At 41.5% G+C, this 15967-nt stretch overlaps 1 protein-coding gene across 3 annotated transcripts in view; it reads right to left on the minus strand.

Moving 5' to 3' along the window:
* The window catches only part of kank4 (KN motif and ankyrin repeat domains 4), a 72774-nt gene extending 56853 nt beyond the window's left edge, over nt 1-15921 (minus strand). For 2 of the 3 annotated variants that reach the window (XM_051376866.1, XM_051376868.1), the window contains exon 1: nt 12993-13339. The gene's annotated coding sequence lies outside the window, so the exon portion shown is untranslated. Of the gene's footprint in view, nt 1-12992; nt 13340-15824 lie in introns of those variants that run through there. The other variant, XM_051376867.1, reaches the window with a different exon arrangement.
* Nucleotides 15922-15967: the final 46 nt, after the last annotated feature.

Below are 15967 nucleotides of genomic sequence, written 5' to 3' on the forward strand. Positions count from 1 at the left end.
CTGAATTTGATGAATGACGCATCTTTTACATTTAAAGATTCTTCCAATTTAGGCAACTCCAAAGGACATTAAACCTTTCATTTTCATAATTTCATCAGTTGGGACACGTGAATTGCTTAAAACACTGTCAGAATGCAAGAAAAACACACAGGAACACGTGTACACATACTACACTGTGTGTTTAAGTGTGTGCGTGTGTGTGTGTGTGTGCGTGTGTGTGTACTGTACATGTGTTCCTATGATGAAAACCCCACTCTGGCATCTTTCATCTCCTCTCTCCCAGCCTCACTCTCACTCAGCCCTGATGAATGGATGGATAGAAAGAGGGAGTGAGTGGAGAGAGAAAAGAAAGAGAAAGATTTGAAAGGAAGATAGAGGAAAAGAGAAGTCACTGAGGGAAAGAGGTTCGTAAAAAGGAAGACACATAGCTTACAAGCGTTCAGGATAAAAATAACCTAAGAGCCAGGAAGAGATAGAAAATCTTTTTTATCTGCAGACCTCTCTCCATCCATTTATGCATGCATGTGTGTGTGTGCATGGATTTAACGCTCAGAGGGAGGATGAGAGAGAAGGATCATGTTTTCAGCATCGATAAAGAAGAGAAACACAAACACACAGACTGTACAGACACCTTATACAGAAGATACAAACTAACCATAAATCTAGAGGCAGATAAAAGACCCAGAGGTGCAGGTTGCCTACAAAGCCTTCATCTTTTCTCAGTAAACAAACAGATGGCCACCTACGATGATATGCCAGATAAGAGTGCAAAACAGACACTCCGATAAGGAGTCGACAAGACTGGACCAAACAGACATACTAAACACTACCCATCTGCTTGATCCTGGAGACAAATTGGGTTTGTTACTCAGGCTAGTTATTTCTCTCCATATTAGACCACAGTTGGCACAGCCGTCCTAACTGAAATGGTTTAGGACAAATCTGGGGCTCTGGGCTGGGGCCAAATTACCGCATTGCATAGAGAGGTCTGAAGCGGCTTAGTCAGCTGCATACAATGCACAGCAGTGGCATCATGACACAGAAAAACAAAGCGTCAGTGGGTCACTATTGGTTTGTGTTTGTGCCACGATGCAGGCTGGCAAAGCATGTGTTGGCTTTAGCTATCTACTGGGAGACGGAATGACCACACAGCAGGAACAGTGAGTGGTGTACTGAGGACTGATGGCGCTAACAGTCATGTTTTTAACATTTTTTTTTTCAGTTTTTCTGTTGACAGGTGCAATATACCGTGATTTTATATGTTTGTGTGATATGTCGATATGTTTGTTTTTGCTCTTAAATCAATGGATTCAAAAGAGAACAATGGTTCATTTTCAGTTTTAATGGTGTTTGAGGGATTTTTAGCCATAGTCCCCCAACTTTTGGAGTCTGACACCATTCACCCAAATACGAATGCAAATACACTCAAATTAAATTAAGTTGATCTCACAGTAATTATTAGTTAGTAAGTATTCAGAGCCAACACAACATAAATACGTCCAAATGCTTGAAGGTAAATATTCTACAGTACACCTGGCTTCTGCATTGCTGTTCACTTTATTGCACATTCCTTCAGGGCTGCAACCAAACTGCATTCAGAGTTAGATATTGATTATAAACTGTATTTGACATTTGAGTGCACGTTTTGCACTAACTGCTCCTTTCTGTTGAGCTTCTTTTGTACGCATCCATATGCACTATAAAACTGCAAGTCAGTACGTCTGTACCTTTGCCACAAAAATCTCAAACATTTATTACACTTGATGGTTAAATAATTCACACTGACAGTTGACCAAGCAGGCTAATTTGAACAGTAAAGCCTTTTCTTGTCCATTGTAAATGAGCGGTACAAACAGAGACCGTAGTGGCGAGCAAAGTAATTTGCTCTGAGGCTTGGTCTGGGCTCAGATGAGAGTTTCATTGCGACACTAATGTTGCTGAGGAAATATGACTGCGGTGCAATGAAATATACTCCAAATAGTGAGTGTACTGGTGCTACCAAAACCCTCATTTAAGATGCCAAATATATCAGGGATGCAGATTCTGCTCTCTCTCTCTCTCTCTCTCACTCCCCTCTCCCCCATCACTGCTGCCTCCTCTCATCTTTTTCCCCTCTTTTTTCTTCTCCTTTCTATCCTCAATCTTTCTCTCTCTCCCTTCTTCCCTTCCTCCACTTCTCTGCATCTGATTTGCTGGATACAAAAAGAGATGCCTCAGTGTTTCAGGAACCCACTGCTGACTGATAGAAATATCTGATCGGGAGGCAGACATACAGGCAGAAAGATGGATAGTGGGGAAAACACTGCCTCTGGAATGCTTTGCTGACATTCTCTCTCTCCTTTTCTTACTCATTCATTCCTTTTAATGTCTCTCTACCAGGCCTCCCTATAGCTGACACAGGAGAGGTGTGCTGAAAGGTTTCTCTCTCCCTCCTCCCATGATCCCTCCCTCTTTCAGTCACACTCAATCCTTGCTTTTTATTTTTCTCATTGCTTCGTATTGCTATGATTCCTCATTGCTTTCACCTATTCCTTTTCCTGCCTCCTCTCTTTATTAATATCTTCATCCATATAATCCAGCACAAAATCATCCTTCTGTTTCTTCTTCCATGTCATCTTTCTCATTATGTCTATTCCTCAGATGATGCATACAGTAAACACTCCGTAGGATCCTATCTGTCTAGTAAAATGCTTTCTAGCAGCAGGATGAAAGGCATGCAGCACTGACTCGAAATCAGGGGCTATCTGTTATCTGATTGGCTGACATGGTGAGCTGTCTGTGGATTGTAGTTACCGGGGAGAACTGGGAGATAATGGCACCGTGTCAGCAACTTCTGGAGCTGCAGGGGCCAGACGAAGATAGAGGTAGATAGGATGGCCAGTCATGTAGAAATATGTTTTGTCACAGTTTTTGTATATTTGGTGAATAGATATTTAATGCTTTGCCTTTATTCCTTATAACCACACTCAGTTTATCCAGGCTCTACAAACATCACTGCGAGGCATGGCAATAAAAGATAATGAATGAATGAAAAGTATGAACACATACTGTACCTAAATACATACATCTCTCTGGAATGGGCAATTCTCAGAAGTTTTTCTCACGATTTACTGAAGAAAATTGCCTTCTCCTTGAGTCATGAATATTGCAATCATACTGCCATTGTCCAACAACCACCTGATACTTATGAAACCTAGGAAAACCTCAGAAAATGTATCTCATATGCATTTTAAAACCAACACTGTTTAGACGTTTCTGTTGTGTTGTAGGTGCTACAGAGTAACAGAGTTACAGGAAAAAGACCACAAAAAGCCCAGCATTGCTTAGAATAAAAAACTTTACTTTTAACATTCAAACCATGTCACAAAGTCCTCACATGAAGTAGAAACAAAATAATAATAACTGCACAACAGGGTTGGGAGGCTTACTTAAAAGTAATCTGATACAATTACTAATTACCAGTTAAAAAATGTAGTCAGTAACCTAATCCTAATTGGGCCATTCACCTAATCGGTACATACTTTGATTTACACTTCTACATCAGTGTGTGTAGGTGTGTGTGTATGCGTGTACGTGTGTAAGTGAGTGTGTCAATTATTTTTTTATTGTCTGTGTAGACGTATTTAGGTGTGTATTTGTAGGAGTACAGGTATTGTAAGTGTAAGAGTTTATGTTTGGATTTGTAAGGAAGTTAGTTATAGTTAGCTAGTTATAGTAGTTATATATATATTCAGTTAAGGAACTAGATTTCAAAATGAAATATGGATTCAAACACTGGGCCCTGATTGACATTCAGGAGAAGCCTTGCTGATGATACAATCTTGCTGATTGGAGTCATTCATGGTGGGTGTTCCAGTTCAAGAGCTGCAATCTAGTCTGATTGTGTCACAGTGACACCTGCGCCTTCTCTCTCTCCCTCCTCATATGCCTCTGACTCTCTTTTTGGAGTCTCTGTAGTTGAGTACCAAGTAGTCAGGGGCTGCCTCCTTCAACGGATGCATGGTGGATTTGGGGATATTGAGGGCTGCACTGGAGACCACAGCTCTGAAACTGGCTTGGAAAGGGCTTGTCAACCAGTTCTGATATATTACCTCATGAAATGCACATTTTAAAGCAAGCAGCTCCTGAATTAGGACACAGTAACTGTATAGATAGTTTTTGCTTTGTGATTTAAAGCAATTTATGTTTCTTTTCTTGCCTCTAACCTGTTGCCTGCCAGCTATTTACTGTATGTTCTACCTGCCAAGTCTGTTGTTTGTTTGCCTGGTTACCCTCCATAAACTTTTTACTAACATTTGGATCCTATTACCTGTTTCCAGTTGTGAGCTAATGTGACATTGGATTAACTGTATATCTGAAAGCTCACAAAAATTCTTATTTTGTCTATTTATTCCCCAAAATGTATTAAACACACACTTTTTCATTGATGGTATATAGAAATATTTTAATGGTCTTATTTTTTGCCAGTGTTGGCTTGTTAAGCATATTTTTGTTGTTATACAGCATTGCCTCAACTCTGTCTGGCAGACTTTGCATTTGTTGGCTACAGTGTTGGTCTACTGAACATTCAGTTATAATGCATTGGTAACAGTATTGACCACAACTGTATGTACATAGCAATAGAAAACACTGGGCAAGCAGAAGTGTCTGCCTGGTCCCTGGTGGGGAACGAGTGTTTTAGCAGCTCCAACAAGAAACTGTGAGAAGCTGAAATGCACAAATACACACTCACAGGTGGAGGAGCAGACAGGCTTCATTAAATCCCAGTCAGGCAGCAGCTCCACGGAGGCCAAACACTCTGCAACTCACACGAGAAAGGTTCTCACACACACACACACGACCCTCTGAAAACTCCGAACCTGGTAGCTTACTAGCAACTGTATGTGTGTGTGTGTGTGTGTGTGTGTGTGTGTGTCTGTGGCACTACATACTTGTGCAGTATGATTTCACTGTCAGAAGCAGCGGTGAGGCATTCATCTGTTGATCTACATTCCTTAGCTTTATGCAAGCCATCTCATTCCAGTTAGTTTAAAAGATGGGAAGAACATCAAACCAGCTTCATGCACACACACACACACACACACACACACACACACACACACACACACACACACTGCACTCTCTTACACTGAACCCCCCCCTCACTCGCTCTCAGTCATCTCATCATTTTTTTCCTCCCTTTTCATCTTTGTTTCATCTCTGCTTTTCTTGTGCTCTTCTTTACTTCCATCACACTTAAATGTGTGTGCTTTAACCTCTGGGAAACCAATAACTACCACAGAAACAACAGAGGTGTGTGTGTGTGTGTGTGTGTGTGTGTGTGTGTGTGTGTGTGTGTGTGTGTGTGTGTGTTTGTGTGTGTGATTATGTGAGATCGAGAGAGAAAGAAAGAAGATGGAGAAGAGAGAGCTTACTATATGGCCGATTTTCTCTTTGGCTTGCAAATGGGAGACATAAAACTTTAATTATAAAAAGTAAGTTGTTGGATGGATAAAGTGTGTGTTGAAGTTGTCCTGAGGATGAGGATGGGGGTTTTGGAATACGATACACAAACTAAAAACCATCACTTAGTACTTACAGGTGCACAAAGGCCCACAAACAAGCACACAATGATGAAACAATCAATTTCAAAACATTATGACTTTGACTTTTGATATTCATTAATGACATCTTCAACAACAAAACCATAATGTCATCAAAACAACTTAAAAACCTGCACACACAAGAAAATGAATACAACAAAATCTACAGCACCAGAAGCTCAATCACAAATGACCTTTAAGTGAATGGCGTCAGAGCCTAAATATATTCTGAGAGGAAGAAAATAAATGTTCCTCTCATGCTTATGAAAGTGGCTTGTGACTCACAAGTTCACAGGTTTACAATTTTAAAGATAAAATACTCTGCAATTCTACACTGCTGCTGCTGTTTCTCTTCTTGCCAATTGTCTGCTGGCACGGCAGTTCTGCAACTGGGTGTTATTGGTTGTGTCTGGTTTGGGGTGCTGGCAGAGACAATTCTGTGTTTTTGTGTGAGTCCTGTTTGTTTTCTTTTCATTTTAGAACTCACATACCTGAGGAATATGTTTTAAGACATCTTTGATTTGCTCTACAAGCCCCTTAAAGGAAGTCGTTCCATGCAATGTGAATGCAGCATTGAAGATTTAAGAAGCTGTTTAATTGAATTTAAGAAATAGTCTAAACTCTGTGACCTGTCTGCAGAAAAGAGAGCGACACTCTATCATGTGGCGGGGCAAAAAAGAAACCTGTGATATTTTTTCAACACCAACCATTTTGCAAACCACTGACTTGGTTTGATATAACAGTTAGAGTCCTCAGACTTCCCATTATTGTCCAACAGCCATAGCGACAATCACAGTCCTCTGTACTCTCACATAGTTGTGGTTTACCCACAATCTCTCCATGTCACTCGTGCTGTTAGCAAGAGCAGTAGGAGGCAATGCAAATAGTAGACCACTGCCACTGAGCATGTGTGTAGGTGTGCGTGAGAGTTTGTGCAAATCAGTCAGCGAGCTCGCATGGAACAGGCTTTTAATGTGTATGCGTATGGTGTTGATAAATTGAGGTCTACACTCTGGTCTCGTCACCCTCCTGTAAGCATACATTAAAGGTCCAGTGTTTAACATTTAGGAGGATCTATTGGCTATAGAATATAATATTCATAGGTATACTGTAGTGCGTAATGTAGTGCAGTGTAGTGATGTGATTAGTGGGAGAGATGATAATAAACCTCCTGGGAAAACCTATAATCAGATCCTGCTGGTGGATGCTGAGGTCAAAGTGTGACTGATAATACTGAAAAGCATTAAGTAAGAGCAGTGTTTGCACACTGAGCAATAAAGCAGCATGGCAAATGATCACAGGAAAAGAGTGGGCAGATATATACCTCCTTATTGCAAATTGTGCAGTTCAATACAAGTGCATTACATATGCAATGTGTTCCAGTGATTAAAGTAGTATGAGTCATATATAGTTTATAAGTTGCACTCAAGTAGTCTGCCAAGAAGACAACACTCCCACAACTTTCACAAGAAGAGCATCACACTGTACCCACATTAAATATATTTATACACATAAAGATTTAAATATAACACTCAGAAAGCTAAAGGTTAACAGCCTCCCACAAACACACACACATGCATACAAACACTCAATAAGTCTTTGACTTTTCGCAGGGAGTGGTCACTTCCAACAACACTCAGGCAGGAAGTTCCTGCCTCCTGCAGCCAGCCAATTACAACACAGCATTTAACGATGAAGGTTCCATTAAGGAAGTCACATGTTCCCCTCTGCACTCTTGACTCCTCTCACGACAGACTCTGTTTTTTCCTGCCTGTCAATGCCAGGAACCCATTAAGGAGCAGTGGTGGGATACAACGTAGGGAAACAATGTAAGGATGGACCCAGCCATTGTTCCTCAGCAGTGCTTCTTGAAAAATGTCCTGTTGTGGTACTTTATTTCTGGCGGACCTTTATTTTACCTGAAAACCTGGCTGTATAAATTATGGCTCTGAACTTAACTCACTGGAAACCACATTCCAATCCTCATCCTTTAAGCGCTATACTGGGGTTTAACACGTTTTAGCTTACTGACTACACATCACACATACGAACCAAAAAGGAAGTGGAAACTGTAGATAATCCCTTACTGTGAATATTTAGTTATGTTATCATCTCATAATGAGCCAGGCAAATTTACATTTACAAGAAACTCTAAAATCTGAGCTTTGAGAGTTTGACAGTTACTATTTCCTTTCTTTTAACATTTTACAGTTCCTGTTGGTAACAGCATTATGTTGCAATTATGATGCAATGATAAGGACGAATAAGTAGTAAATGCAATTTTTGGGAAATGGTTGGCAGTACTGTTAAAAATACAGGTAATGTGCTATAAACATGCAAAACTACTGGTAAAACTGGGCAGATTTGAATGTATTGGTGTGCTAAAAAGCTGAGACTGGTGTCCCCCACCCAACCACCCAAAGAACAAGGGAAAGCCTCACAGCTTGTATTGTTCCTCTGATCTCCATAGTTCCCCTCAGCAATGACCTGCAGCCCACCTCACTGACCCTTGTCCAGCTAAACTCACCCACTTACGCATGCACCATGGAAACTCCACAAAAACACACGTACTATTGTTGAGTTCAGTCACAATGCAAAAATATACATTGTTTTTCAAGAACTGAACCGATTTCCAAAGGTATATGTCACAAGAAGATATTACATGCCTTTAACCGTTGGTGTTTGATGGCTGTTTTTTTCCCTCACTTTGTTCTGACAAAGGGATAAGATGTCACATATGAAGTATTAAAGCATGATCTTCCAACTACATTATCTCCTCCATGACAAACAAGTGTTGATGGCTGATTTTGATCACCAAAAAAGGTATTTCTTCCATCAATTTTCAATACATCAAATGGAACACACTAAATGCAAAATCTATGTTTCATTAGTTGCAATACAACTGAAAAATGTGGTGCTTTATCCAGTAACCTGTGCCTGCAAGTTCCTAACCAGCACAAATCAACTCACCTGCAGTGCTCCACTGTGGCTTTGCAAGTGATACAACATGGTCTGTTTGGTTTTATGTTCTTAAACGTTTTGTAATCCAGTAGATGTCTAAGTATAGAATCTAAGTAGTGGTAAGTTAGTAGGAATTGTGTACCTGTACCCCAACACAACTAAGCCTGCCTGATAAAATGCATCAAACAAACACATAAAGATAACAAATGACTGATCAGCTGCACTGGATTGTCACTGCAAGTTAAGAGAGGAAATTACCATTGTCAATAGTCAGCTACTTTGGTTCTACTCTTTACTGGAAACTAAATAAAACAACAGGGATGTACAATGTAGGTGTATATCACCACAAAGGAGCAGTTTAGCTGACTAGAATGACAAGAAATCAATCTTAACCTACAGACAGGACAGATAAGGTGGAGTCACTGAGCTGTGACTTGTCGTGCCATCAGTCAGTCGTTCCTTTGAGTGACAAAAATGACTCAAATTGGTCTGACACAAAATTAGGCTGATAGTTCAAAAGGGTTCAGAGTCTGTAGTAAGACTACACTGTATAGATGTAAGCCAGCTGACATTCCTTTAAACACAAAATGTGCTTTCTGGGCAAAGAAAGAAATCTGCCTACCTTGGCAGTGACTTCAATGCTGCCTGGCTACTGTCCAAAAAATGGGCTGGATCAACCTCAGCCACAACAACTCATGAATTGTCAGGGACCAAAGCGCTGATGTCTACAAACTCAACATTTTGTCAAAGATAAATAAAGTTTTTTCTCTGGGTCCACACTTTCCGATTTTTATACTTTATCTTATATCTCTTTCGTTTTAACTTTAATCTTCCTTTTCTATGGACAATATGTCTGAAATAAAGTAAAAGAACACTATATTGAATTTGTTCTGAATGTATTAACTAGTGTTGGATAATCCAATGAATTAGTTTACTTAGGAGAATTTCTCCTCTCACTACTTCCCACCCCGAAGAAACCATCTGAGCACCACAGAGCCACTTCATCTTAACTTCTGCAAAGCCCCACTGTTTTTTAAAGTCTTGCAGTCTGTGGGAAGCTGTGGGTTACAGAGCAGATGTGCTGCGGGCACAAAGAATACACACACACCTCTGGCCCAGTGTGAACTCACCCTTCTGCTGACACTGATAGGAAGGAATACACCTCTAGCTTTGGGATACCAACATGGTGAGAGAGAGAGAGAGAGAGAGAGAGAGAGAGAGAGAGAGAGAGAGAGAGCTGTGAAAGCATGGCACATCTGAGCAATAGTGTGTCAACAGAGAATGAGATTAGTAGTGCTATCCCTAGGCGTTCGCTCAGCTGGTGTGTGTGTGTGAGTGTGAGCGTGCTCACTCCTGGCTCTCATGTATCCGTGTGTGTTCTCAGCGAGGGGTTTTTGGCTTCTTTGACTGACATAGACAGAGAGTTTAGGGAGTCCCTCTCCCGCCCACAGCACTGCTAAGAAGCCCTAAAGCTCCTTAGCCCAAGCTCTGCCACTTGTTCGATGAAAGAACATCTATCTGTGGAGATGAAACAATAAAAAAATCCAACCCACTGTCGCCCAGCATGGCTCAATCTCAAGCAGACATGCAAGTGTTATTGAAAGCTCACACACCCCTTCGCAGATTCTGTCTTTTTCTAGCTTTGTTTTGTCTTTGTAGTGGATTATTTGGTTTGGTAAGAAACTGAACACCTTTATCCCTTTAAGCAATCAACTTAGCACACACACTTGTGCACAAACACACTCATGCTGTGTGGGCCAACAAAGGCATTTACAGGTTCAGAGCAGCCTTAGGAGGAGTCGGTGGATGTGAAAGTCTGGAGAATATGAGCCACATGGGAGCACCGGGCGTTCGGCCAGTCAGAGACAGAGCACAGACTGGCATCGACTGGCACCGGCCAACTTCACACATACACACACACCATGCACATTACTGCTCATCTCAGCTCGCGACAAGTGAGATAACAACCTGCAACACACTGCTCTAGACACGCGAGACACACGGGACACACATCACTACAATGTTTGTGTGAAGGAATTGTGTTGTGTGCCATGTGGTCTGTTCCGCGTTGTTTCTTAGCTGACAGCTATCTTTAGAATAACAAATTAGAATAATTACCATTATGGCCATCACACAAACTCAGAAAACACAACCAGAGCAGTGTGACTTTATTCAGTGTGTGTGTGTGTGTGTTGATGGTGGGAGATAGGGCATAGCATGTTTAGTTGTTCAGAGTGAAGCAAGCGTTCTGTGCTTTTCTCTGTATAAGAGCAGCCATCCCAAGATGCTCACTGGAGTGGCTACAGATTCTGGGTGGGCCAAGTGCGCGCGTGTGTGTTTCTGTGCTTCAATACACTTTCCATCAGATTAGGCTGCAAAGCCTGTCCTATACAGTTCTACCTGAGGCTTGGTCCCTAATGGTCTGATTTCCACTGCAGGACCAAAGTGGGCTACTTTACTATTCATGTTTACCCTAGAAAATGTTTGTTCATTTTTGTTTTTCCTTCTGTATTTGAACAGAGATGCATGTTAACATGCTGATGTTTAGCATGTATAATGTGTATATATAATAATATATATAATTCATACTAACATTTGGTGATTAGCACTAAGTACAACCGAGCTGATGGTAATGTCATTATTTTTGCAGGTTTTCTTTTTATTTGTTCACATATCGAAGTTTTGGACAAATTGACTTTGACAATCACCAAATATCCAGTAATTGCTGCTACATAGCTCCACAAAAGTGATCCATCCTCTGGGAACCATCAATGTCGGTATCAGATTTTATGGCAATCAATCCAGTTCAGACTACAGTGGTGAACCGACTGACGGACCAACATTGCTATCCCCAATTCAAAACAAATGAGTAATTTTAATGTTGTTAGTGCAATGCAAGCCTTTTAACTCTGCTCTAGCTTATTTTAGTATGGTAACTCTAATTAATGGACTACAAGCTCTTCTATGTGTTCAGCAAATTCTTTGAGACTTGGGATTACAAAACCTTCTCAGATCGCTCTGGATAACCTTAAAAATGTATGTGCGGTGAGCTAAAAAAAACCAATCTGCTTGTTTTCATTTCCTGAAAAGCTGACATTTCATGGATACACGGTTCAAATCAGATAGTGTCTATTTGCAAATAACACATCATGGTATCATTACAGTGAATGCCTCTAACAGCCAACAGCATGTGAGCTGGTATGACTCACCTCCCTGCACCTCCAAGGAAATCACACGGACACACACACACAAACATAAACACCCACACAGCAGGGGACTGTACACTAATGCAGGTCAGCCATATCTTGGAGGATAGTGTGTGCGTATGTGTGTGTGTGTGAATAGCAATTTGCCCTTTAACCTGAGCATGGATGGAGAGTTCTTAATGTCAGTGAATGCAGCACAAAACACACGCGCAGACAATGTGACACCCTGTAAACATGCCCCATGTAACAAGAACGCTTTGCCTTTTTAATGTTGTGTAGCTGCGGTTAGCCAACCAACCATGGCCAATGCTCTGTGGCAGGCAGGCAGAGCAGTGACCAAGACTAACTGTGAATACATGCAGACCATAAAAAAGCAGAGACAGAGACAGAAAAGGGAGGTTTTGCATTAGAGAGAGAGAGAGGTGTAGGAAAGGAGGGATAGCAAGCGAAGCAAAGCTGCAGAGTAAATGCATGCAGATCGCTAAGAAGCAACCATGCAAAAGTTGCATGACCACTCTAAACAAACTGTATTTCTTCTCTGCTCCATCCACTGTCTGGTTACATTCTACAGTATGTGTGTATTGTAACCATATGCATATGTGCAGGTCTGAACCCAGCTGAAAGACATTAGTCAGGCCAGAAGGGAATTCTACTGAAACCTGGCCCAGCTAACGAAATGCTTTGGAAAAGGGATCAACCGGTATAGAAGAGATGTAAAAGACAAACAGGCAGGCAGACAGAGAGAAAAATAAAAATAAAAATACGTGCACAAATATGTATGTGCATGCCTCGCTTTCAGCATCTGATTACCACAGAGATGCAGTAGATCCCAAAGCTCAGGGGGAAAAAATAAACATCAGCATAAAGAGAGAAAAAGATGATAAAAACTGGAGTCATCACAGCATGGCTGGAATGTATAGACATGTGTGCTGGTTTGAAAATGTAAATTCAGATACAAAAATGTTGTCAGAGAGAAGAGAAAAATGGAAAAACTGAGCAACAGATATTTGGAAATTAGAATACAAATGAAAAAGGAGACAGCAAAAAGAATAAATTAATATGATAAATGAATGAACTCACAGAGGATACCTTAAGAAAACAGAGTAGGATACGAGAGGATGACGAAGGAGGAACGCAAGAAATGAACTTCATAAACAGCTGAGAAAGGAAGAATGAGAGCAAAACAGTAAAATACAGAGGAGGAAATTTTAAAAAGTGCAGACTACATCTAATCTTCCCTTACCTCCGCAGCTGCGTGTGGTATCCTTTGGGACAAAAAACGTAGTGGAGGGGAAAACTTCAGCTTCAACAGCACTGCTACAGATCCCCACTTTCTAGTTCTTTCCAAGGTAATGCACATATATCTGTATCTATCAGCCCAAACGTAAAACTCTTCAGTCCACTAGGACAGTAGTCTGTCTACCTGCGTGGGTTTGTGTAAATGTATCCTAGATGGTGATGAATAGTGGTGAGTGAAAGGAGAATACTACGCTAGAGGGCAGACAGACTGACTGAAACAGGAGAGCAAGGAGAGTAGACTGAGTAGGATGGAAGAGTAACTGGTTCCCAACATCAGAGCGGCTGGGCTGGATACACCCACCTCCTCAGCATGCATCAAATGGGAGTCGCTCAGATGCTACCAAGTATGCAGAGAGAGAGAGAGAGAGAGAGAGAGAGAGAGAGAGAGAGAGAGAGAGAGAGAGAGAGAGAAATCCTGTTTGCAGCCTGAGATCTGATCTGATCTGTTATATGCACATATGCAAGCGAGGTTATGCACACATGCATACACTGATAAAGGATCTAATTAACCCCCTTTTACTCACCCACACATACACACACACACACACACACACACACACACACACACACACACACACACACACACAAAGCTCTGAACAAAGCCTGTGTGAGATGTCTGCCGGGGCTTTCGGTGAAAATAAATAAACTAGCTGATATGAGAGCAAAAGCAATAACAGCCTTTGTGGCAAAAACAGCTCTTAATGAGTTGAATTTAGTGCTCGCACTAAGTTTTCTGTAAGTTGAAGAGCTGGGAAAATGAGTTGATTAATCCACTGGTTCTCAACCTTTGGGTCTGGACCCTCCCAAGGAGTCTCAAGATAAATCTGAGGGGTCACACAATAGTTAAAACGATTGTCTTTTAAAGAAAATAAACACAACTGTTTCACTTTTGCTCTTTTTCTTGCGAAACACAGAATATTTTTACCTCTTCTGGCCTCTAAAAATCCTCCAAATGAAACAATCTGAGAAGGAGAAACAAGGGCAAACAGCTAGCCTGTCCAAAGGTAACAAAATCAGCCTCTCAGCATGGCTAAAGCTCATTAATTAACATGTTATATCTTGTTTGTTTAATCTGCACAAAAATCAAAGTGTAAAAACTACAATTTGCCGCTTTACGGGGGGTCATATGTCAGACTATTTCTTGACCCAGTTGTCCGGCACAATATAATTTCATGTAAAGGTATCCTAATGTATTCCAAATGGCAATTTGTTTAATCTGCTATACCATCATAACGTATCTCAAAAAGAACCTTGCATGAATGTATGTACGGAGTTTGTTGTTGAGAGGTAAACTTTAGTAGACTTCAGGACATACTTCTCATTCTTGGAGTGCAGCATTGCCTGTCGCTCAACATGCCTTAATTTTCCCTTACAGTGTTCCCCTCCTGGGAGAGAAGGTGGAGGCTGGAGGGAGAGAGAGGGAGAAGGAGGGGTGTTTCGTGTCATGGGCCAGGGCTTTGAGCTGCCACCCCGCCAACCTCTGTTGCTCCGGGCCGTGAGAGCTCCGTGCCTCCTGGGACAAAGCCTGCCTTGATAAAGACCAATTCCACTGCTCAGGGCATGGAGAATGATCCTCATTACCACTACAGGTTAGGGGTTACATTCTTGTGGGATCGCCCAATAGGTGGCAATATCTCTGAAATATGTGCATTCACAAGTAGCAGTTTGTGTCATATCCAACAAGGTGGATGTTTTCCTTCTCCCACAAGTATAGGAACACATTTCATGACTCCAGTGACCTTCTTCAAGTGTCTGACAACCCGGTGCATAATGTAAAAACAAGGCCTTGTGTTGATTTCACTGTGTAGTATATAGCTTCGGACGTGGGTGACAGGATCAGCCTTGCTCCCTTTAAAGAAAATGATGTTATCAGGAGGCGATGAGGGAGGTGACACACAGTAATCCCTCTTTTTTAATGCATCTCCTGGTTAGGGCTTTAGCTGGGATGTGAGAGAACATAACACCTGCCCTCCTTGTTAAATCTGTTAAATCACCCGCTGGTTATTACAGCTGTGATGAAATCTTTTTCATCAGTGAAATTAACCATCATATGTGGGGGTTAAAAGATAATTCCAATCCAATTTAACTGAGGCGTAGGTTTCGGTTACTCTCATTTAGTGAAAAGAAATTCACTCTTAAAAGCCAGAGCTGGAGATTGCAATGATAACATATTCTGAGGGATGTTTGATGGAGACTCTAATGTGCTCCATCACTACCACAACTGGGCTACAGCCCCTCCGCAGGAAGTACTGTACCTCCCTAAACTACTCCCATACTACTGTATCAGCATCCTTACTGCAACAACACTGGATAAAAAAACCAAGCCAGGAAATAAAAAAGAGTGGATTCTGGAGGCTGGAAGCACAGTAGCTCATGTCCATCGATACATCTTTGCTGCTGACCAAGCAGCCACTCTGCAGCTGCAGCAGCAGCAGCAGCAGCAGCGGTTCGTCCTGCATACATCTACAGGCTTACCATCGTATTAACAAAATGCCTTTACTTGCTGTTTGCAAAGGCAGAAAACGACACACCTGTCATTTCTTATTCCTGCGTTGCATTCAGGTGCTGCGCTGTGGTAGAGAGAGATAAAAAAAAAAAAAAAACACACGCAGGCAATAACACTCAGTAGCCCCCTATTAAAATCAACACACTGCAACTGATACAAATAAGCCCAAAAAACAGAGATTAAACAGGCAACTCTCGCGATAAGCCTTTCGAGCAGACTTCGGTGTATCTGTGCGAGCAGAAACCTGAGAAATCGTTAATAGTATCTTACCGTTAGATTCGTGGAAGGAGAGCCTCCGCTGACTGTCAGATGAGGAGATGCTCTGGTGGAAGTGGGAATGATGCTGGACGGTTCAACCTCTGTTTCCATAGACAATGCTGCCCCCTGTCGGTTGTAGGTGGACCTGCTGCAGT

Source organism: Dicentrarchus labrax, unplaced genomic scaffold (genome assembly GCF_905237075.1).
Source record: "Dicentrarchus labrax unplaced genomic scaffold, dlabrax2021, whole genome shotgun sequence".
Classification (NCBI taxonomy): Eukaryota; Metazoa; Chordata; class Actinopteri; family Moronidae; genus Dicentrarchus; species Dicentrarchus labrax.